General features: G+C 44.7%; 1 protein-coding gene across 1 annotated transcript in view; it reads left to right on the top strand.

Moving 5' to 3' along the window:
• Window positions 1–23,582, top strand: part of PLB1 (phospholipase B1) — a 201,933-nt gene that overhangs the window by 30,143 nt on the left and 148,208 nt on the right. Inside the window, exons 3-4 of the mRNA XM_067703362.1 lie at window positions 2,098–2,286; window positions 3,322–3,868. The gene's annotated coding sequence lies outside the window, so the exon portion shown is untranslated. The remainder of the gene's footprint in view (window positions 1–2,097; window positions 2,287–3,321; window positions 3,869–23,582) is intronic.

Here is a 23,582-nt window from a genome sequence, read left to right as displayed (position 1 = left end):
CTCAGCTCCTTCAGGATCGGCTCTCCCTAGCTCTTCAACCTCATTTCTTGCCACCTTCTCCTGCACCCTTTCAGGATCCTCTTACAGTTCCCCAAATCTCCCTCCACCCTGAAACCTCCGTGCCTTCTAGCACGATGCTCCTTCCTCTGCCTGAAACTCCCCTCCCCCGCCTCCATCGGGCGTCTGCCTACTCCTCCCACAGCACGTATCACAGAGTCCCCTCCCCACCCTCTCCTTCCCTCCTGGGGGGCAGTCTTTCCTGCCACTCCCTCTGAATGGCACCGAGCCCCCTGGCCTCCGGCCCCATCTCCCTCTGCCCCCGGCACACCTACACTCTGCAGTGGAACTGTCTTTCCCTTCTAGGCCACAAGCTCCCTGTGTCTTGTCAGTTCTCTCTCCCTCCCCTGTGCCTAGTCCAGTGCTTGAAACACGGTAACAGCTCAATAAACATGTGCTGAAAGACTTGATGACTTGCTAAATGAATGGCTTCTCCGGGATATGGGGGCAAGTCTCATAAATGAGTCACCATGCCCCCTCCCACTGACCCAGGTGAAACAGTCCTTGTGATGACATCACTAGTTGCCCCTGATTCTCAGAATCACCCATGCCTTCTTCTTTCTTCTCCTTTTGGTCCTATTTGCTTTTCATCTCCCTCTTCCTCCTTCCTTTCCTTCCTCCCCTGGGGGCAGCACATCTAAATAAGGTGATGCTCCCCCTGCGGCTGGCCGGGTACAGCCATGATTTTCACCCAGTTACACTCTTGGATAATGGTGAGATAGAATCCTGAGATCCATCCCCAGGTGAGAAGGTGGGACAGATATGAGTCCTGTGATGCACCTCGCGTTGGACACACACAGAGACCCTGCAGCAAATGTGGGACCCTGGTGTCCTTGAGTTAACTGAGTAGGAACCTGAAAGGCGTGGGTGGGGGAAGGAGGAAGGTGTTTGATGAGACCTGGGCCAAGGAGAATGGGCACAGTGTGTGGGAACCTGGCAGGTTTGGGACCCTGAAAGCCTCCACATTCAACACTGATTCTGGTGTGGGTGGCGAGGGGGCACCACCCTCACGCATACACTCATGCCTGGCTGCCTGTGGTCCCTTGGGGAGGGCAGTTGTCCTTCCCCAACCCAACTCAGATGAGTAGCCAGGAGCCCAGAGGTGACCGCTCCAGCCCTGACCCCCAGCCAACCCCAGGGTACACCCCCGCTCCTTTTCTCTCATCTTCCCTCCTTTTCCCCAAGACTCCCCTCAACTTCATTAAATGTCTTGGAGGTGTTTCTGGCCTAAGTTATGAGGACTAGGCTTTCAGAGTGTGCCTCGAGATCACTGCCATCTTCCAGTTGTGTACTTTTCCATGAGAATGAAAAACTAAATTAGTACCTGCTTCTGGAAAACCGATGTTTATGGGATCATGAAGGAGAAGATGGGATATTTGTGACTCTTAAAACAGAAGACCACAAATATCTGAATAGAAGGCAGCTTCTGAGGCTGGAGAAAAATAATATTATAATGAATAAGAGGACCTGCTACTTCATGTATCTGGTGGAAAATGTATGGCATGAACTGACCTCAAAAAGTTGGTTTGTAAATAAGTGAAAGTAAACGAACCCAAGGAGAGATAAATCAAAGGGTACTTCTTGGGAGGGTTTTACGGGGCAGAGGGGCACCAGCTGGCCACACATCTCTAGCCCCACGCTTCTCACACTTCTCCAGTCATCTCCTTGTCTGTCTCCTCACTGGCTGGTGAGCCCTATATAAGGCTTTACAGGCCCAGTGTCTTTATATAGCATCTCTCTCTCAATCCCTAGCGCCAGGCACAGAACCTGGCACACTAGGTAGGGTGATGCATATCATTGATCATCCAAACCGGGACACTTCAAGAGCGAAAGGAGGCTATTACTCATTACGTCAGGACAACAGTTATAATCTGGGACTCATGCATGAACGAACAAATGAACGAATGAATGAAAGATTCTTTAAGAGGTTGAGGCTGTTGGCACTAAGGCAGCCATGATGTCACTGTCAAATAGGAAATTCCTCTACACGTACCATGTGCCCCATTACACGTTTTATGGTCCATCTTTGTTCTCTTGCAGACGAGGACTCCTGTTGCAGGAGGAAAGCTGGGCTGGGACTGAAAGGCCCGGCCGGCGCTGCTCAGAGACTCCTCCACCGTGGGCACTGCCTGCTTGGGTACCAGGCACTGAGCTAGGCGCTCTGTGTTCTTACCACGTTTATTCCTCCCACCACCCTTGCGAAATAGACGCTCTTATAACCTTTTCTAGGTGAGTGAACCGAGGCTTAGTGAAGTTAAACAACGTGCCCAACGTCACACAGCTACCGATATCAGAGCCGCAACCCGGGGCCGAGCCTGCTGGATGCCGGCGCGTGCGGTTCTAACAGGCCTCAACCCAGCTTCTGTGCGGCCTGCTCTCTCCTGCTTGGCGCCTGGTGACATCAGGTTCACCTGGAGAGGAGTCACGGGGGCTGGGGGCTGGGGAACAGATGGGAACAGAGAGTTTGCCTCCCTGGCGGCCAATCCTGTGTCCAGTTGTGGGGTGGACAGGGCAGTGGCCAGGTCAGGACGGCGGGCAGCGGGCTCTTCATGGGCAGCAAGCCTTTTGGGCTCTCCACAGGAGAGGATGCCCAGACCCCAGTGTTGCGTCTGAGTCCACGTGGCCGGGGTCCCTTCTACATCCTACCTCCTGCCCTCCCCACCCACCTTCACCCCTCCGGGGCTGTGAGGCTTCCTTGGACCCGGCCTGGCTATCATTCCAGAACGGCCATCTGAGGCCCAGCCACAAACCATCGGGAGAGCAGGCCCAGGGGCCTGAGGTCTCCAGCAAGGGTGGGCCATAGGGTGGGCCATGCCACGCCCAAGGGCCCGGGGGTGGGGTGAGAGGCTGGCAGGGGCCTGTCCAGGCTGAAATGGAGGAGGGGAGGTAGTGCCAGGACCCGTCTTCCCTTGTAGGCACTGCTCTGGCACCCTGCTGGCTGGATGCGGGGGTGGGGGGGTGGGGGGAGGCGGGCCAGGCTGGGTGTAGGCCAGGAAAGGGCTCAGCTAGGGCTCTGCTGAGCACTGGTTCCCCACCTGCCGGCCTCTGCCTGCGACTCTCCTCAGACAGGCCTTGTCCCCTGGCAGCCAACCGGGCCCCAGCCTGGGGACTTGGCCGGCCAAGTACAGCTAACTGGCGCCCTCTAGTGTCTGCCTCTCTCAGTCCAGTTGCCCCTCTTGGGAACAAGGCACATCACACACAACTCCCCTGAGCCAGTCCCCGGGCCAGGCCCCCCACAAACCTATCATGTATCTTCCAAACCAGGACGCCTCTGAGAGTGAGAGGGGGCTCTGCGGACAATGAGGCTAGGACAACAGACATAAAATGGGACTGTCCCAGGCAAGTCGGGGCGTCTGATCACCCCACCCAGGTCAGAAGCACACCCTCCCCGTCGTGGCCGCCAGAACCATCTCTGGGAGGCTCCCATTAAGGAAATGAGAACCCCGTTAGCACACGGCATGGGAGAGTAGGTGATCAAGAAACGTGCGATCAATAAACAAGTACCAGCTACACGTGGTGGTGGTAATCACCTGTTTGCTCTAGCCCTGGGGGCCCTGTTGCAGCCGGGCGTCGGGGAAGCGGCATCTAAATCTCCTTGTGAAGCAGGAAGGAGGACTCTGGCTCTGGAGCCTGGCACGCAGCAGGAGCGCGGGCCTTGGGGCCGATAGAGCAGACCCACACATCGGCCAGTGATTAACCGAGACGTCCCCCTCCGGCCATTTTGGATCTTGCTGCGGCGTCTGGAAAGAAAAGCACCCCTCCAGCAAGAGGACGACATTTTGACACGGCGCCTCTTCCCGCTGGTTTTCAGGTGGGTCCTCAGTCTCCCCGTCTGTCCCTCCTTGCGCATGCGTTCGCGATGACCTCTACTCTGCTGCTCGCTCCGTGCCCTCCTTGACAAACACAGGCCAGTGGGTGGGCCGCCACCGTCCCCGACCCACCCGTCCCCCTCCATTTCCTCATCACTGCCTCGTGGTTTCTGGGGAAGGCCTCAGGGACTTGTGATAACTGCTGGCTCCCCGGGGCTCCCTGATGTGGGCTGATGCAATGCGGCCGGCATCTGTGACCCCTGCACCAGGTGGGACCCAGCGCAGGGAACCAGGATGGGAGCAAAGGATTTCCACAGGTGGGGGTGAGGGGAGGGCCCGAGCGGGCTCAGCTTGGAGAATTCCAGGGCGAGGGCTCTGGGGTGGCTCTGTGTGTGTGTGTATGATTTGAAGAGACATATAAGTGACTTCGGTGAAGTCAGGCGGATTTGGGGGCTGGCCAGACGCCATTCTGGAGAGTTCCTTGGAATAGGGATGATGGGCCAGGTCTGGTGCCTTGTGTGGGAAAGAGAAGAAAGCTTTAAGCTGGTTTTTGTATTCCTCAAACCAGTTTGCCCACATCCTTGCCATCTGTGCCCCATGAAGGACCTGTTTGCAGCTGGGCATGTCTGGACCTGAGGGGCAGAGCGCCTATGTGAGGCCAGTGGTCTCTCCAGCCTCTCACCCAGCGGTCCCAGCCACTGCTGGAGTGGAGGGAGCATCTGGCTCTGCCTGCTGTCCTCCTGCTCCTCACTCATCCTCCCCCAGTCCTCCCCTCCCCCACCCCATCCCCTCCTCACTCATCCTCCCAGTCGCAGCAGTCTCTGCGCCTTTTCTATCCTCGGGGCCCTGGCTCTAACATAAGGCTTCCTTCTCCAGCCCACCTGCAGGGCTTTGCACAACCAGCAACACACAAGCATTGGGTCTGGAGCAAAAAACCCTGAGTTTTTAGGAGATTGGGATTGACATATATACACTAATATGTATAAAATGGATAACTAATAAGAACCTGCTGTATAAAAAAAATAAATAAAATAAAATTCAAAAAAAACAAAAACCCTGGGTTTGAGATCAGGCTCTGCCATTTACCAGCTGTGTGGCCTCGGGCAAGCTAAACTCTTGGAACCTCAGTTATCTCATCTGTAAACTGGGGATAATAATACTTGATGGTCCTTATCTCATGGGGCTGTCATGAGAATCAAATGCATCGTGCACGTGCAAACGCTTTGCAAAGGGCTCCACCAATGGGAGGGAGTATTGTCGCTGTTTTCATACCACACTCAACCCAAACAGAACACTCACCCAAGACTGGAAACATGTTCTGAGGGCTGCTGCTTTACTCATATGGTCACTGTCTGGTGAGCTCACTGTGTGCCAGGCCCTGTTCTAGGGACATGGACTACACAAGCAAATATGAACCCCCGCCAACCTAAAGCTTACATTCTAGGCGGGGGGCTCCCCACACCCCAATCTGCTCAGCTCACACTCTGGCCTTTCTCCTGCATCTGCAGACCTAGCCTGAGAAGGCAGACAGCATCCATCAGGCTGCTAGGGATTCTCTTCCTAAGTACCTCGCAGTCACCTGATGGCCTGGCAGAAGCCCTTGGGTGGGAAAACAAGGTCATTCTGATACTTGCTGGAACACTCAGAGCATTGTAGCAAGAAGAGAGCACGGTCATTAAGTCTAATCGCCCATTTTACAGATGAGGAAATTGGGGTCCAGAAAGGTTTAACTGCCTCAGCCTCGGTTATGCAGCTGGTCACACAGTTATTCATTTGATCAACAAACATTTATTGAGCTCCTACTCTGTGCCTCCCACTGGACACCAGGGACAAGGCTCTGTCTTAGTTTTGGCATATGAAAGCAAGTAGGTGAATTTCAGGTGGTGAAGAGTGCTGGGCAGAAAACTAGGCCTCCAGATAGGGAGGGGGAGTGACTAGGGGTTACGGAGGTCAGGGGAGGCCTCGTGAGGTGTCAGATTTGAGCTGAGGAATCAAGCAGAGGCCTTAAAGGACTCCAGAAATCCCCTTCCTACACTTAAAAGGCAAAGGAGTGCCTCTCCATCCCTGCCCCCTGGGAAGAAGAAATGGCATCAGAAGAGAAAAATGGGCCTTGCCCCCTCCTGGGGGCAAGCAAGTCTCTCTGAGCCTAACGCTGAGTGACTCCTGGCCTGAAGAGGGAGGTGGCCCTCTCTGTTACCCAGGGTTGCTTTTGTTTTTTTAATAGACTATTTTTTAGAGGAGTTTGAGGTTCACAGCAAAGCTGAGCAGGATACTTCCTGAGACTTCCCATTTACCCATGGTCCCCCGTGTACCCCTGCCCTACACATGCACAGCCTCCCCACCATCCACGTTCGCTACCAGCGTGGTCCATCTGTTACAATCCGTGAACCTACACTGACATGTTATCACCCAGAGTCCACGGATTACCTTAGGCTTTACTCTCAGTGTTGTACACTCAATGGGTTTTGACACCTGTATCCATCATAATACTATCACACAGAATAGTTTCACTGCCTTAAAAATACCCTGTGCTCTACTTATCCACTCCTCTCTCCCTCCAGACCCCTGGCAACCACTGATCTTTTTACTGTCTCCATCGTTTTGCCTTTTCCAGGACGTCATAGGGTTGGAATTGTACGGTAGGGAGCCTTTTGAGATTGGCTTCTTTCCTTTAGTAATTTGCATTTACATTTCCTCCATGTCTTTTCATGGCTTGATAGCTCATTTCTTCTTTTTTTTTTTTTTTAATTTTATTTATTTATTTTTGCCTGCGTTGGGTCTTCGTTGCTGCACGCGGGTGGGCTTTCTCTAGTTGCGGCGAGGAGGGGGCTACACTTCGTCGTGGTGCACGGGTTCCTCATTGCGGTGGCTTCTCTTGTTGCGGAGCACGGGCTCTAGGCGCTGGCTTCAGTAGTTGTGGCACGCGGATGTAGTTGCTCTGCGGTATGTGGGATCCTCCCGGACCAGGGCTTGAACCCGTGTCCCCTGCACTGGCAGGCGGATTCTAAACCACTGTGCCACCAGGGAAGCCCCTCATTTCTTCTTAATGCTGAGTAAAGTTCTGTCTGGATATAGGGGCTACTTTTGTTTCAGCTTTTGTTTTTCAGCTGGGCTTCTATCTAGCTTTTCCTGCAGCAGTCTCAGCCTGCCAGCCTCTCATTCCCCAGTGGTGGAGGTGGAGCAGGGATGTTGCTGCCTGGTGCTTGCAGCAGGTCCAGCTGGAAAGCATGGGGCCTCTCCGGGCCCCAAGGCTGCACCACCCCCGGTCCCCAACAGGTGGCCACACCACCCAGCTCTGGCCGGCCTCTAGTTGGTAATGACTGAGAGGGACAGGGGCATCTTGGGAGACTGTGAGGGAACGAGGTAGAAGTGGTGGCTGTCCCCCATTGGCCACCTCTCTTTCTCTCTCCCTCTTCCCAGGCAACTCAGGCAGCCGAGCTACATTTCTTGGTTTGGGGGAGGGGGAGACCTGGAGCATTTTGCCATTCATGTTCTTCAGGGAAAGAAGTTCTGGTGCCTTGCCCTCACACGATACTGTCTTCTAGAAGACTAGAAACTTCCATTGTGTTCACAATGGGATCTGATCCCCCAAGTAGGTAGTTCTTTGGGCAAATGACCCCATTTGCATGGGGAGAGCCTCCCTGGGGTAAGGAGAAAGGGTGCTGGTATATTCTGCCCTTGGAGCTGGCAGCGTAAAGGGGGAACTATTTCTGGAGAAAGAGGCTGCTCCTTTTGTTAGCAAGATTGAACCACAACACCTGGGAATGGATACAGAAAATGTATGTATATACCATACAATGAAATATTATTCAGCCTTCTAAAGGAATGAAATTCTGATAAATGCTACAGTACAAATGAACCTTGAAAACGTTTTGCCAAGTGAAATAAGCCAGACACCAAAGGACAAATATTGTGTCATTTCACTTATATTATGTATCTGGAATAGCTAAATTCATAGAGACAGAAAGTAGCATGGTGGTTGCCAGGGGCTGGGTGGAGGGAAGGGGAGTTAGTGTTTGATGGGATCAGAGCTTCAGTTTGGGATGACGAGAAAGTTCCAGAGACGGATGGTGGCGATGGTTGCACAACCTCGTGAATGTACTTAATGCCACTGAACTGTACACTTAAAAATGATTAAAAGAGTAAATTTTATGTTAGATATATTTTACTACCATAAGAAACCTTAAAAAAAAGACTGAACCAGGACCATAAAGTCCACAGAGCCCATCATGTTCTTTCACCATTGTTCACACTACCCCCCACTATGACAATCCAACACGGAACCCTACGGCTCCCACCCATGGAACCCTACGGCTCAAGAACGGAGCTCTCACTACCACAAACGAGCTTTGAACCTCAAGTGAAAGGACTTGAGCCTAATCGCTGAGCCTCATCTTCCTCAGGTATAAAACGGGGAAAGAATACTTGCCCTTTCCTATGTCACAGAACTGTCACAGGATCAGTGAGGTTATGGATGTGAAAGTACGTGTAAATTCTGAAGCACTCAGTACAGATAAGGAATCATAAACAATATCATCCTTATTGCTTCCCTAGGTCGTTGGCTCCATCTGGGGACAACTCTAATTGCTGGGAAGTTCAGGCAGAATCGTGAAGTAGCAAAGGTTGCTCTTGGTATCACGCCTCCTCTTACATGTGTCTTAGGATGTGCCTCCCCATTTAGCAGTTTCATCTTCCATCCCAACCCCTTGATATCGTGAGCGATGCTCACCTCCTGCCTATATCTTTTCCCTTGGGAACTGTGTTAGGAAAACCCACTTCTCCTGTGTGTCTCCTTTGCTCTCGCACTTCTATCACACTCACAGCCCTTCTGATGCCAGATGTGTGGGGTTCGTCCCCACCTCCCGACACCAAGCGATTCTGTGACACCAGCTGGGTGTCTTACAATTTAATTTGGAATTTAATCCAATTCTGACACTGTCTACCTGGAGATAGCGTCCGATGCCACAGGTTAAGGGCTTAGTCCCACAAGAGTGGCCCCTGCACACTTCAGATGCCAGTTGCAAGTCCAGGTTGCCACCTGTGCTGCTGACTGATTGGCTGTAAATCGGAGGTTTGACTAATTTGCTGCAATGGCTCACAGACCTCAGGAACACTTTATTTACTGTTTACCGGTTTATTATAAAAGGATATAATTAGGGACAGCCAGATGGAAGAGATGCATGGGCAGGGTGTGTGGGGTTGGGGGGTGGTGAGGAACTTCCTGCCCTCTCCGTGCACGCTGTTCTCCCCACGTGTCCACCAACCTGGAAGCTCTCTGAGCCCCATACTTTTGGGATTTTTATGGAGGCTTCATCACATAATGATCGATCATTAACTCCATTTTCCCTCTCCTCTCTCTGGAGAATATGAGGTGGGGCTGAAAATTTCCAAGTTTCTAATCGTGGCTTGGTCTTTCCAGTGACCAGCCCCCATCCAAGAACCCACCAAGGGCCACTTCATTACATCAAAAGACACTGCTATCACTCAGGAAATTGCAAAGGATTTAGGAATTCTGTGTCAAAAACTGGGTCAAAGACCAATATGAGAACAAAAGATGCTCCTAGGGCTCTCATCATGTAGGGAATTATAAGGGTTTTAAGACTCTGTGCCAGGAACTGAGAAATAGATATAAATATTTTTTCTCTTATCTCACAGGATTCAGGATGCCACCTCCTCCAGAAAGTCTTTCCAGATGCTTCCTCTCTGTCCCTCATCTGAGCCAGATGGGGTTTTGGGAGCTGTGTGTTGCAATGAATGTATAAATGAAATTATAAAGACCTAGGTTGAATTCTGCTGCCATCACTTACTATGCATGTGACCTTGGCAAACAACCTCTCTGAGCCTCAACATCTCTCTGTAAATTAGTGGCAATGAGTTACTTAACAGGACAGTAATGAAGATTAAATGGTATAAACAACAGTGCTAGAATATGAAGGGTACTCAAGAAATAACAGTTTCCTTCCTCTGAACTTTCATAGCCCTTTATCTGAGCTTTCAGCCTTGTGTTATAGGTATTTGTGTCGTTCATTCATTCAACAAACATTTAACTGAATATGAAGGCAAGAAGTGTTATGACTAAAACTAAAGATGAAGGAGGATGGTTAGGAAAGATTTCACTGATAAGGCATTATTTAGGGAGAAAATTGAAGGAGTGAGTCATAAATATCAGAGAAGGATTTTGGGGCAAGAGCAGAGTCCCTGAGGCAGGAACATGCTGGTGGGTTTGAGGAGAAGCAAGGAAGGAACAGCCAACGTGGCCAGATCAGAATGAGTGAGAGAGGGAGGGAGGAAGAACAGAGAAGTAGCAGGGACCACATCACATGGGGCCTTTGTAGACTGTGACAAGGACTCTTTTTGTTCCCTGCTGAGATGGGAAGCCGTTGGAGCCTGTTGAGCAGAAGAGTGGAAGGACTGACATAGGCTTTAAAAGGAACCCTTTGTCTGCTGTGTTCTATGCCATTGACTGCATGGTAGCAAGGGTAGAAATAGGGAGATTGGTTAGCAGGCTATTGCAGTAATCCAAGCAAGAGACACTAGTGGCTTGGACCAGGAAGGCAAATGGACGTAGAGAAAATGGTCAGATTTTGAATATATATTGATTTGAAAGTAGAGCCAAGACTACTTGCTGGACAGTAAGAGAAGGATCTAAGCCAAGGTGTTTGCCTGGGGAAATGTGAAGATGGTGTTTTCCTCACCAAGATAAGGAACTTACAAGGAAAAGCAGGTTTGGGTGGGGCGAAGTGGGAATTACAAATTTGTTTTTGTATTTATCTGGTTATTAGTATCTACCGTGGTCTTCATTTGTTTCTAATAATCCAAATTTCCTTCTTATATTACTTTCCTTCAGCCTGAGAACTTTAGCATTTTCTGTACTGAAGATCTGCTAATGGTGACATTTTTTAGTTTTTCTTTATCTGGAAATATCTTTATTTTACCTTCATTTTTGAAGAATAGTTTTGCCGAGTGCAGAATTCCGGGTCGAAAGTTTTTACTTTCAGTTACTTTAGAGATGTGGGTCCACTGGCTTCTTCATTGTTCCTTTTCTCCCCGGGCCCCCCACCTTTTTTCAGCTTTATTAAGGTATAACTGATAAAACTGTAAGATATCTAAAGTACGCAACATAACAATTTGATGTAGGATCCGTGGTGAAAGGATTGCTCCCATCTAAATTGATTAGTACGTCCATCACCTCCCATATTTACCTTTTTTTGGGGTTGGGTGAGAACATTTAAATTTTCCTCTTAGAAAATTCCAATTATACAATACAGTGTTATCAACTTTAGCCACCATGTTACACATTAGATCCTCAGACTTTATTTATCTTATACCTGAAAGTTTGTACCCTTTTACCAACCTCTGCCTATTTTTCTGACCTATAGCCCGTGGCCACCACTCTTCTGCTCTCTGTTTCTATGATTTTGATTCCCTCCCACCACCTTTCTTTAAGATTCCACGTATAAGTGATACCATCAAGTATTTGTCATTCCCTGTCTGACTTATTTCACTTAGCACAATGCCCTCCAGGTTCATCCATATTGTTGCAAATGACAGGATTTCCTTCTTTTTTAAGGCTGAGCAATATACTATTGTACACATATACCACGCTTCCTTTATCCATCTATCTTTTGACAGACACTTAGGTTGTTTCTATACCTTGGCTATTGTAAATAATGCTGCAATGAACATGGGGGTACAGATATCTCTTTAAGATAATGGTTTCATTTCCTTTGGATATATATCCAGAAGTGGGATTGCTGGATCATATGGTAGTTCTATTTTTAATTTCTTGAAGAACCTCCATACTGTAGCGACTGTACCACTTTACATTCCCACCAACAGTGCACAGGGTTCCCTCTTCTCCACATCTTCATCGGCATTTTTTTCTCTCTCTCTTTTTTGATAATTTCCCTGATGATTAGTGGTGTTGAGCACCTTTCCATGTACCTGTTGACCATCTGTATACCTTCTTTGGAAACATGTCTATTCAGGTCATTTGCTCATTTTTAAGTTGGGTTATATGTTTGTTTGCTATTGAGTTATATAAAATTTTGTGTATATATATTTTTTATTGGAGTATAGTTGCATTACAATGTTGTGTTAATTTCTGCTGTATAGCAAAGTGAATCAGCTATACATATACATATATCCCCCTTTTTTGGATTTCCTTCCCATTCAGGTCACCACAGAGCACTGAGTAGAGTTCCCTGTGCTATACAGTAGGTTCTCATTAGTTATCTATTTTATACATAGTAATGTATATATGTCAATCCCAATCACCCAGTTCATCCCATGCCCCCACCCGCCTTGATATCTATACAAATTTTGTGTATATTTTGGATGTTAACCCCTTATTGGATATTGGCCTCCATTATTTCTGGTGAGAAGTCAGGGTCATTTGAGTTGGTTTTTTTCCCCCTATATGTAATGTATCCTTTTTCTCTGGCTACTTTCAAAATTTTCTCTTCATCTTTGGTTTTTAGCAGTTTAACTACAGCATGCCTTGAGGAAGTTTTCTTTGTATTTATCTTGCTTGGGGTATACTGGGCTTCTTGAATCTGTAAATGTATATTTTTCACCAAATTTGGGGGAGATTTGGGCTATTTCTTATTTTTTTTCTGTCCAGTAGTCTCTCCCCTTTCCTTCTGGGATTCCAGTTACATATGTTAAACTTTTTTTTTTTTTTTTTTTTTTTTTTTGCGGTATGCTGACCTCTCACTGTTGTGGCCTCTCCCGTTGCGGAGCACAGGCTCCGGACGCACAGGCTCAGCAGCCATGGCTCACGGGCCCAGCCGCTCCGCGGCATGTGGGATCCTCCCGGACCAGGGCACGAACCCGTGTCCCCTGCATCGGCAGGCGGACTCTCAACCACTGCGCCACCAGGGAAGCTGATGTTAAACATTTTGATAGTGTTTCTTAAGCCTCTGAGACTCTGTTCATTTTTTTTTTTCAATCTTTTTTCCTCTTTGTTCTTCAGATGGGATGCTTTCTACTGGTCTAATATCAAGGTCATTGACTCTTTCCTCTGTTATCCCCATTTTGTTGTTAAGCCTAGTCAGTAAATTTTTTATTTCAAATATTATCTTTTTCAGTTCTAGAATTTCCATTTAGTTTTTTAAAAATAGAGTTTATTTCTCTGCTGTTTTCTATCTTTTCATTGTTTACAAACATATGATGGCTTACCTCATGAAGCATAGTTATAACAGCTTACTTTAAAATTATGATCTGCTAATTCTAACATCTGGGTCAGCTCAGTTTCTGTTGACTGTCTTTTGAGTATAGGTCACATTTTCCACTTTTTTCATGTGTTGAGAAATTTGGGGCTATGCTGGGCATTGTGATTAATTTGTGCACACTCTGGATTCTGTTCTGCAGCTCCCCCAAATGCTGGACTGTTTGCTTTAGCAGGCAGTCAACTTGATTGTATCAAACTATAAACTGTCTCTTGGGCCACAGTTCAAAACTCAGTTCATTTCTTTTATTCTTATCTGGGCCTCTTAAGCCTGCCTCATGTGCTACATTTCAGGAATTGGCCAGAGACCTGGACAGAGTTTATACATAAAATGTGTGGTTCTTCTTCTCTGGGTCTCTCTTTTCTTGGATTCCTCCCCTCACTTTCTAAAGGCTGTGGCTGCCTTAAACGCTCTCCTTTGCTTCTTCAGGCCAGAAGGACTGCAGGTTTTCTATCATTTTATCTGCCCGTTGTGACTCTACTGTGGCCTGCTTCAGGCAAAACAAAAACAAAAACGAAACAGGAAACACACCCTGTGCATTTGCTTTTTCCAAGTGTTGATTCCTCTCCAGAAACTGATTGCTTCTGTTCACTCTCCAAGGCCTTCAGGTAACTGGTAGTTTTTAAGAGTTCATAGTTATTATCTACAGGAGTCTGTCTCATAGGAGCTTACTGAGCTATCCTGGAAACAGAACTGTCAGTAGTTTTGGTTTGGACACGTTAAGTTGCAGATGTCCATTAGATATCCAAGTGGAAATGTTCACTAGCCAGTTAGATATGCACCTAGAGTCCTGGAGAGAAATCGTTCAACATTTGAAAGAATATACATGGTGTATGAAGTTATGGGTGTGGGTAAAATCAACCAAGATGTGAATATACCTGTAGAAGAGGAACAGGTCCAGAACCAAACCAAGGTGTACTCCAGGGTTTAAAGATCAGCGTGATGAGGAAGAAATTAGCAAAGCAGATCAGGAAAGAGTGGACAACAAAGGAAGAGAAGAACCAAGAAAGAGTTATCCTGAAATCCAAGAAAAGAAAGGATTTCCAAAAAAGGCAGGGTAGTCAACTGTATCAAATGCTGCTGGTAGATCACGATGAAGATGAAAAACCGACTGCTGGATTTAGCGACAGGAAAGTCATTGGTAAACCTAAGAATAACTGTGTGGTTCAACTAGTGGAATCAGAACTCACTGAAAGGAAGTGAGGAATTGGTAGTCCAGGAGAATGGAGAAATCCATCAGGGACTTCTACCATCAAAGAAGGAAGAAAGATGTGATTGAAGCTGGAGGGGGTTATGAAGTCAAGAAGTTTTGTTTTGATTTTTGACATCAGGAAAAATTATACCATGTTGGTTTGCTAAAGTAGGAAGTAGTTGAGAGGGGATCATTGGTGTGTTGAGAGAGAGGGGACAGGATCCTGTGCACATGTGGAGAGTGGGTCTTAGATAAAGTCATGAGCAGCTCGTTCATAGCAACTGGAGGCAAGAAGAGAAGCTGTTGGGTATTGGATGTGATGGGGGTGGGAAAGACTATTATGAGAGGACCCAGAATAGGGGGAAGTCAAAAGGGGCAGCGGGCCAAAAAGAAATCCCCTTTATTTCTTAAACCAGTTTGTGTTGGATTTTGTGTTGCTTAGGACCAAAATCATCCTAAATGATCGATGTGGTTGTTACGAATCTTTCAAAAATGAATTTTCATAGACCAGAACGTTATTATTTATAAGAAATGACTACAAAGTAATGAACTTTCATATAATAGACAGACCAGAAGTTCTGAGTCCAAATGGGTATTTGCCATTCTTTCACTTACTTCTGGGAGCCACTTCCAAAGAATATTGTCACACCTTAAAATATCTTTTGACTCTGTTCTGTTTTGAATTACTTTAAAAATCTGTGCTACATGTTTTGAATACCCTCAAAGATGACAAATCATGGTCTTTTGTTGGTGGATTAGGTGTTGGATATATACATAAGCTAGCTGGAGTTGAGTCTGGCAAATATCTTTTATTTTATTTTATTTTATTTTATTGGCCACACTGCCTGGCATGCAGGATCTTAGTTCCCTGACCGGGGATCGAACCCGCATCCCCTGCATTGGGAGTGCAGAATCTTAAGCACTGGACTGCCAAGGAAATCCCTAGCAAATACCTTTTTAGATCAAAACCTTTTCCACAGAAAGTCCAGTGCAACCTGGAGCCTTAGTATGGGAAAGAAAAGAGTCACTGTCCAGAGTTTGTTCTTTTGGAGTAACAAGTCATCTTTTGGATCCCTCTTGGTTAGCCTGACCATTCAACCTTGTGGAATATTTTCAACAGACACCATACGCTGATGTCAAGGAAAATAGCCAATGTGAACTTCATTTCTGTTGTGCAGGAGGGTAAATTTTCTCCTTTGAGACAGGATAATCCTCAGATGTGTGTGAGGCAAGAGAGCCACAGGAGGGTCTCCTCTTCTCACTTACCTTTCACAGTGAGTCTGTATCTTTTTTTCTTTTTCTCTTTCTCCCTCTCTCCCTCGCCCCCTTTCTCATGCTCACTGCCCCTCCTCCCCTTCTTTATTGAACTCTAATTGACCTACAACACTACGTTAGTTCCAGGTGCACAAAATAGTGATTTGTTATTTCTATACATTATAAAATAATCACCGCAGTAAGTCCAGTTACCACTTGTCAGCATACAAAGATATTACAATATTGATGACTATATTTCCCGAGCTGTTCATTGCATCCACATAACTCATTTATTTTATAACTGGGAGTTTGTACCTTCTAATCACCCTCACCTGTTTCACCTATCCACCCTTTCCCGCCTGCTCTGGCAACCATCTGTTTGTTTTCTGTATCTATGAGTCTGTTTTGTTTATTGATTTGTTTTGGTTATTAGGTTCTACATATAAGTGAACTCATACAGTGTATATCTTTCTGTGTCTGATTTATTTGACTCCAGGTCCATCCATGGTGTCACAAATGGCAAGATTTTATTTTTTATGGCTGAGTAGTATTCCACTGTATATATATACACCACATATATACGTATGTATACATCCATTCATCTATCAGTTGACACTTAGGTTGCTTCCACATCTTGGCTATTGTAAATAATGTTGCTATGAACATTAGGGTGCACATATCTTTTCAAATTAGGGTCTTTGTTTTCTTTGGAAAAATACCCAGAAGTGGAATTGCTGGATCCTATGGTAGTTCTATTTTTAATTTTTTGAGGAACCTCCATACAGTTTTCCGTAGTGGCTGTACCAATTTCCATTCCCACCAACGGTGCACAAGTGTTCCTTTCTCTCCACATCTTTGCCAACACTTATTATTTTTGTTTTTGTTTTTTTGGTTGTTTTTTGTTGTTGTTGTTGTTGTTTTGTGGTATGCGGGCCTCTCACTGCCGTGGCCTCCCCTGTCGCGGAGCACAGGCTCCGGACGCGCAGGCCCAGCGGCATGGCCCACGGGCCCAGCTGCTCCGCGGCATGCGGGATCCTCCCGGACCGGGGCACAAACCCACGTCCCCTGCATTGGCAGGCGGACTCTCAACCACTGCACCACCAGGGAAGCCCTATTTTTGTTTTTGATAATAGCCATTCTGACAGATGTGAGGTGATATCTTATTGTGGTTTTGACTTGCATTTCCCTGGTGATTAGTGATGTTGCACATCTTTTTATGTGTCTGTTGGCCATCTGTATTTCTTTGAAGAAATGTCTAAATATTCAGGTTCTCTGCCCACTTTTTAATCTGTTTGTTTGGTTTTTTTTGAGTTGTATGAGTTCTTTGTATATTTTGGATATTAACCCCTTATCAGATATATCATTTGCAAATATCTTCTCCCACTCAGTAGATTGCCTTTTTGTTTTGTTGATAATTTCCTTTGCTGTACAAAAGCTTTTAGTTTGATGTGGTCCCATTTGTTTATTTTTGCTTTTGTTTGCCTTGCCTGAGGAGACAGGTCCAAAAAAATATTGCTGTGACTGATGTCAAAGAGTGTACTCCCTGTGTTTTCTTCTAGGATTTGTATAGTTTCAGGTCATATATTTAAGTCTTTAATCCATTTTGAATTTATTTTTGTATATTGCGTGAGAAAGTAGTCCAGTATGATTCTTTTGCATGTAGCTGTCCAGTTTTCCCAACATCATTTATTAAGGAGGCTATCTTTTCTCTCTTTTCTAAAAATTTATTTATTTGTTTATTTGGCTGTGTCGGGTCCTAGTTGCGACATGCGGGATCTTCTGTAGTTGTGGCACGTGGGCTTCTCTCTAGTTTTGGCATGCGGGCTCAGTAGTTGCAGCGTGCAGGCTCTCTAGTTGTGGTGCATGGGCTCCAGAGCACACGGGCTCAGTGGTTGTGGCACATGGGCTTAGTTGCCCCACAGCATGTGGGATCTTAGTTCCCTGGCCAGGGATCAAACACACATCCCCTGCATTGGAAGGTGGATTCTTAACCACTGGACCACGAAGGAAGTCCCTATCTTTTCTCCATTATATACTCTTGTCTCCTCTGTCTTAGATTAATCGGCTATATAAGTGTGGGTTTATTTCTGGGCTCTGTATTCTGTTCCATTGATCTATGTGTCTGTTTTTGTGCCAGTACCATACTGTTTTGATTACTGTAGCTTCATAGTATAGTTTGAAATCAGAGAGCATGATACCTCCAACTTTGTTCTTCTTTCTCAAGACTGTTATGGCTATTTAAGTTCTTTTGTGTTTCCATACAAATTTTAGAATTATTTGTTCTAGTTCTGTGAAAAATGCCATTAGATTTTTGATAGGGATTGCATTGAATGTGTATATTACCTTGGATAGTATGCATTTTAACAATATTAATTCTTCCAATCTGTGAACACGGTATATCTTTTCATTTGTTTGCATCATCTTCAATTTCTTTCATCAATGTCTTAGAGCCTTTTTTGAGTACAGGCCTTTTACCTCCTTGGTTAGATTTATTCCTAGGTGTTTTATTCTTTTTGATGGAATTGTAAAATGGAATTGTTTTCTTAATTTCTCTTTTTGATAGTTCATTGTTAGTGTATAGAAACAACAGATTTATGTATATTAATTTTGTATCCTGCAACTTTACTGAATTCATTTATTCTAATAGTTTTTGGTGGTGTCTTTAGGATTTTCTATATATAGTATCACATCATTTGCAAACAGTGACAGTTTTACTTCTTCCTTTCCAATTTTGATTCTTTTTATATCTTTTTCTTGTCTGATGTGGCTGGACTATGGCTTGGACTACCAATACTATGCTGAATAAAAGTAGTGAGAGTTGGTATGCTTGTTTTGTTCTTGATCTTAGAGGAAATTGTTTCAGCTTTTCACCATTGAGTATAATGTTAGCTGTGGGTTTCTCATATATGGCCTTTATTATGTTGAGGTATGTTCCCTTTATGCGCACTTTTGGAGAGTTTTTTTTTTTTAATCATAGATGGATGTTGAATCAAAAGCTTTTTCTGCATCTACTGAGATGATCATATGGTTTATTCTTCAATTTGTTAATGTGATGTGTCATGTTGATTGATTTGTGGATATTGAAACATCCTTGCATCCCAGAGATAAATCCCACTTAATTATGGTGTATGAGCCTTTTAGTGTATTGTTGAATCAGTTTGTTATTATTTTATTGAGGATTTTTGCATCTATGTTCACCAGTGATTTGGCCTGTAGTTTTCTCTTTTTTTTTTTTTTTTTTGTAGTGTCTTTGTCCAGTTTTGGTGTCAGGGTGATGCTGGCCTAGTGGAATGAGTTTGGAAGCATTCCTTCCTCTGCAATTTTTGGAAAGAATTTCAGAAGGATAGGTGTTAGCTCTTCTTTAAATGTTTGGTAGAATTCACCTGTGAAGCCATCTTGTCCTGGATTTTTGTTTGTTGGGTTTTTAAAAAAATTTTATTACTGATTCAATTTCATTACTGGTAATTGATCTGTTCACAGTTTCTATTTTTTCTATATTCAGTTTTGGGACATTGTACATTTCTAGGAATTTATCCATTTCATCTAGGTTGTCCATTTTACTGGTGTATAATTGTTTGTAGTAATCTCTTATGATCCTTTGTATTTCTGTGATGTCAGTTGTAACTTCTCTTTCATTTCTGATTTTATTTATTTGGGCCCTCTCTCTTTTTCTTGATGAGGCTGGCAAAAGCTTTAGCAATTTTTAGAAATCTTTTCCAAGAACCAGCTCTTAGTTTCATTGATATTTTAAATTGTTTTTTTAGTATCTATTTCATTTATTTCTGCTCTAAACTTTCTGCTTTTTTTCCTTCTACTAACTTTTGGTTTGTTCTTCTTTTTCTAGTACCTTTAGGTGTAAGGTGAGATGGTTTATTTGAGATTTCTCTTGTTTCCTGAGGTAGGCCTGTATCACTATAAACTTCTATCTTAGAATTGTTTTTCCTGCTTTCCATAGATTTTGGATCATTGTGCTTCCATTTTCACTTGTCTCCAGGTATTTTTTTTTAATTTTCTTTTTGATATTTTCAGTGATGCATTGGTTGTTTAGTAGCATGTTGTTTGACCTACACGTGTTTGTGTTTTTTGCAGTTTTATTCTTGTAGTTGATTTCTAGTCTCATATCATTGTGGTCAGTAAAGATGCTTGATACTATTACAGTCTTCTTAAATTTATTGAGGCTTGTGACTTCTCTGGTGGTGCAGTGGTTAAGAATCATCCTGCCAATGCAGGGGACATGGGTTTGAGCCCTGGTCCGGGAAGATCCCACATACCGCGGAGCAACTAAGCCCATGTGCCACAACTACTGAGCCTGTGCTCTAGAGCCTGTGAGCCACAATGACTGAGCCCGAGTGCCACAACTACTGAGGCCTGTGTGCCTGGAGCCCATGCTCCGCAACAAGAGAAGCCACTGCAAGGAGAAGCCCGTGCACTGCAGCAAAGAGTAGTCCCCCCTCACCACAACTAGAGAAAGCCTGTGTGCAGTAACAAAGACCCAATGCAGCCAAAAATAAATAAATAAATAGATTAATTTTTTCAAAATTTTATTTAATTTATTGAGACGTGTTTTGTGGCCTACCATGTGATCTATCCTGGAGAATATTCAGTGTGCACTTGAAAAGGATACATATTCTGCTGCTTTTGGATGGAATGTTTATATATGTATATGGAGCCCGTCTGATCTGTGTCATTTAAGACCAGTGTTTCCTTACTGACTTTCTGCCTGAATGATTTGTCTATCGATGTCAGTGGGGTGTTAAAGTCCCCTAGTATTATTGTCTTACTGTTAGTTTCTACCTTTATGTTTGTTAATATTTGCTTTATGTATTTAGGTACTCCTATATTCGGTACATATATATTTACAATTGTTATATCTTTTTGTTGGATTGATCACTTGATCCTTATGTAATGTCCTTCTTTGTCTCTTGTTGCAGTCTTTGTTTTAAGTTCCATCTCGTCTGATTGTATTGCTACCCCAGCTTTCTGTTTCCATTTGCATGGAATACCTTTTTCCATACTCTCACTTTCATTCTGTGTGTACCTTTAGATCTGAAGTGAGTCTCTTATAGGCAGCATATATATATGGGTCTTGTGTTTTCTTTTTTTTATCCAATCAGCCACTCTGTGTGTTTTGATTGGAACATTTAGTCCATTTACATTTAAAATAATTATTGATATATACTTATTGCCATTTTGTTAATTGTTTTCTGGTTGTTTTCATAGTTCCTTTTTTTCCTTTCTTGTTTTGCTCTCTTCCCTTGTGATTTGATGACTATCTTTAGTGTTATTTTTTAAATTTCTTTCTCTTTTTTGTGAGTACATCTATTATAGATTTTTGGTTTGTGGTTACCATGTGGTTTATAATAAGTATAACTATATATACATATAAAAATATATAACATATATGATTAAGTTGATGATCTCTTAAATTTGTACACATTCTACCAAACCCTGCATTTTTATTCCCCCGCCACATTTAATGTTTCTGACATCATATTTTACATCTTTCTGTTTTGTGTATCCCTTAACTGCTTATTGTGGATACAGATGATTTTACTACTTCTGTCTTTTAACCTTCCTACCAGCTTTATAAGTGGCTGATCTACTATGTTTACTGTATATTTACCTTTACCAGTGATATGTTTTCCTTTCTTTATTTTCAAATTTCTAGTTGTGGTCTTTTCTGCTTAGAGAAGTTCCTTTAACACTTCTTGTAAAGCTGGTTTAGCGGTGCTGAACAATTTTAGCTTTTGCTTGTTTATAAAACTATTTATCTCTCCTTCAAATCTGAATGATAGCCTTGCCTGGTAGAATATTCTTGGTCATAGGATTTTGTTCTTTTCATCACTTTAAATATATCATGCCACTTCCTTCTAGCCTGCAAAGCTTCTGCTAAAAAGTCAGCTGGTAGTCTTGTGGGAGTTCCCTTGTATGTATGTAACTAGTTGCTTTTCCCTTGCTACTTTTAAGATTCTCTCTTTATCTTTAATTTTTGTCATTTTAATCACAAATGTATCTTGGCTTCAATCTCTTTGGGTTGATCTTGTTTGGGACTCTGTGCTTCCTGGACCTAGATGTCTGTTTCTTTCCCCAGGTTAGGGAAGTTTTCAGCTATTATCTCTTCAAATATAGTCTCTGCCCCTTCTTCTCTCTCTTCTTCTTCTGGGACCCCTACAGTGCAAATGTTAGCATGCTTGATGTTGTCCCAGAAGTCTCTTAAACTACCTTCATTTTTTAAAGTTCTTTTTTTTCCCTGATGAGCTGGGGTGAGTTCCACTACGCTGTCTTCCAGTTTGCTCGTCTGTTCCTGTGTATCATCTAATCTGTTGATTCCTTCTAGTGTATTTTTATTTCAGTTATTGTATTCTTTAGTTCTGTTTGGTTCTTCTTTATATTTTCTAACTCTTTGTTCAACTTCCCACTGTGTTCATCCATTCTTCTCCCAAGTTCATTGAGCATCTTTATGATACTTACCTTGAATGCTTTATCAGGTAGATTATCTCCACTTAGCTTAGTTCTTCTTCTGGGGTTTTATCTTGTTCCTTCATTTTGCAGATATTCCTCTGTCACCTCATGTTGCCTAATTCTCTGTTTTTATTTCTATGTATTAGGTAGGTTGGTTACATTTCACAATCTTGGAGAAGTGGCCTTATGTAGGAGACATCCTATGAGACACAGCAGCACACTTACTTCCTTTGGTCACCAGAGCCGTATGCTCTAGGGATGCCCCATATATGGGCTGCATGTGTCCTCTTGTTGTGGCAGGTGGACTACCACGGGCACACTGGTAGATGGGGCTCACCACCAGCCCTGTTGGCTGCCAGGCCCTACTTTGTGCAGAGGCTGCCTGCTTGCTGGTGGGTAGGACCGTATCTTGGTACAGCTGGCTACGGGGCCCAGGAGATCCTGGGGCTGGGGCTGGGGCTGGTCCAGGGTGGATGGATCCAGGTCACCACTAACCTGGCTGCTCTGCCTGTGGGGGGGAGAGGGTCTCAGGACTGGTGCTGACTGGCTAGTGGGTGGTGAGCCCCTGGTGCTAATAGGCTAGAGGGAGGACTCCAGCATGACACTTGCCAGCACCGGTGTGTTTGTGGTAGAATGAGTTCCCCAAAATGGCTGCCACCAGCATCTTTGTCTTCGGGGGAGTCCCATTTGCCTCCTGCCTCTCTGGGAGGACCTCTAAGACGAGCAAGTGGGTTTAACCCAGGCTCCTTTCAAATCACTGCCTCTGTGCTGGGTCTCAGAGCAGGTGAGATTGTGTGCACCCTTTAACAGCAGAGTCTCTGTTTCCTACAGCCCTCTGGCTCTCCTGTATGCAAGCCCCCAGCCTTCAAAGCCAGATGTTCTGGGGGTGCATCTTCCCAGTGCAGGACCCCCTAGGGCTGGGGAGCCCAATGTGTGGCTCAGACCCCTCACTCTTTGGGGAGAACCTCTGCAACGGTGATTATCTCTCACTTGTGGGTCACCTACTCAGGAGTATGGGTCTTGACTACACCACATCTCGCCCTTCCTACCCGTCTTGTTGTGGTTCCTTCATTATACCTTTAGTTGTGAAAAACCTCTTCTGCTGGTCTTCAGTTCATTCTCCTCGATTGTTTCTCTGTACATAGTTGTGATTTTGATGTGCCAGTGGGAGGAGGTGAGCTCAGGGTCTTCCTATCCTGCCATCTTGGCCACACCCTCAAGTCTGCATCTTCAGCTAAGATAAAGTCACTGGCAGACATTTGGACTGCCAGTTTTCCTGAAAACTTTGAATTCTCCTAAAGAAACTACTCAGGTGGTATTTGGAAGTGTGGAAGAAGAACTAGGATAGGGGTCAGAAGCTACTGGCTCATTTTGGCTTTCATTTATTAGCCATGCAACCTTGGATGAGAAACTCACTTGAGCCCCAATTTCTCCATCTGTAAATAGCAGTGATTCATATTTGACCCAACAAGATTAAAAGGGGAAAGGTTTATGAAAGCACCTAGCAATGTGTAATAAAGGAGTCATCTTGCTCAGGTTCAAATCCTGGCTCCAGGCAAGTTACTTAGCTACACTGTG

The sequence above is a fragment of the Pseudorca crassidens genome, chromosome 14 (assembly GCF_039906515.1).
Source record: "Pseudorca crassidens isolate mPseCra1 chromosome 14, mPseCra1.hap1, whole genome shotgun sequence".
Lineage (NCBI taxonomy): Eukaryota > Metazoa > Chordata > Mammalia > Artiodactyla > Delphinidae > Pseudorca > Pseudorca crassidens.
This window is presented reverse-complemented; position numbering and strand designations above follow the sequence as displayed.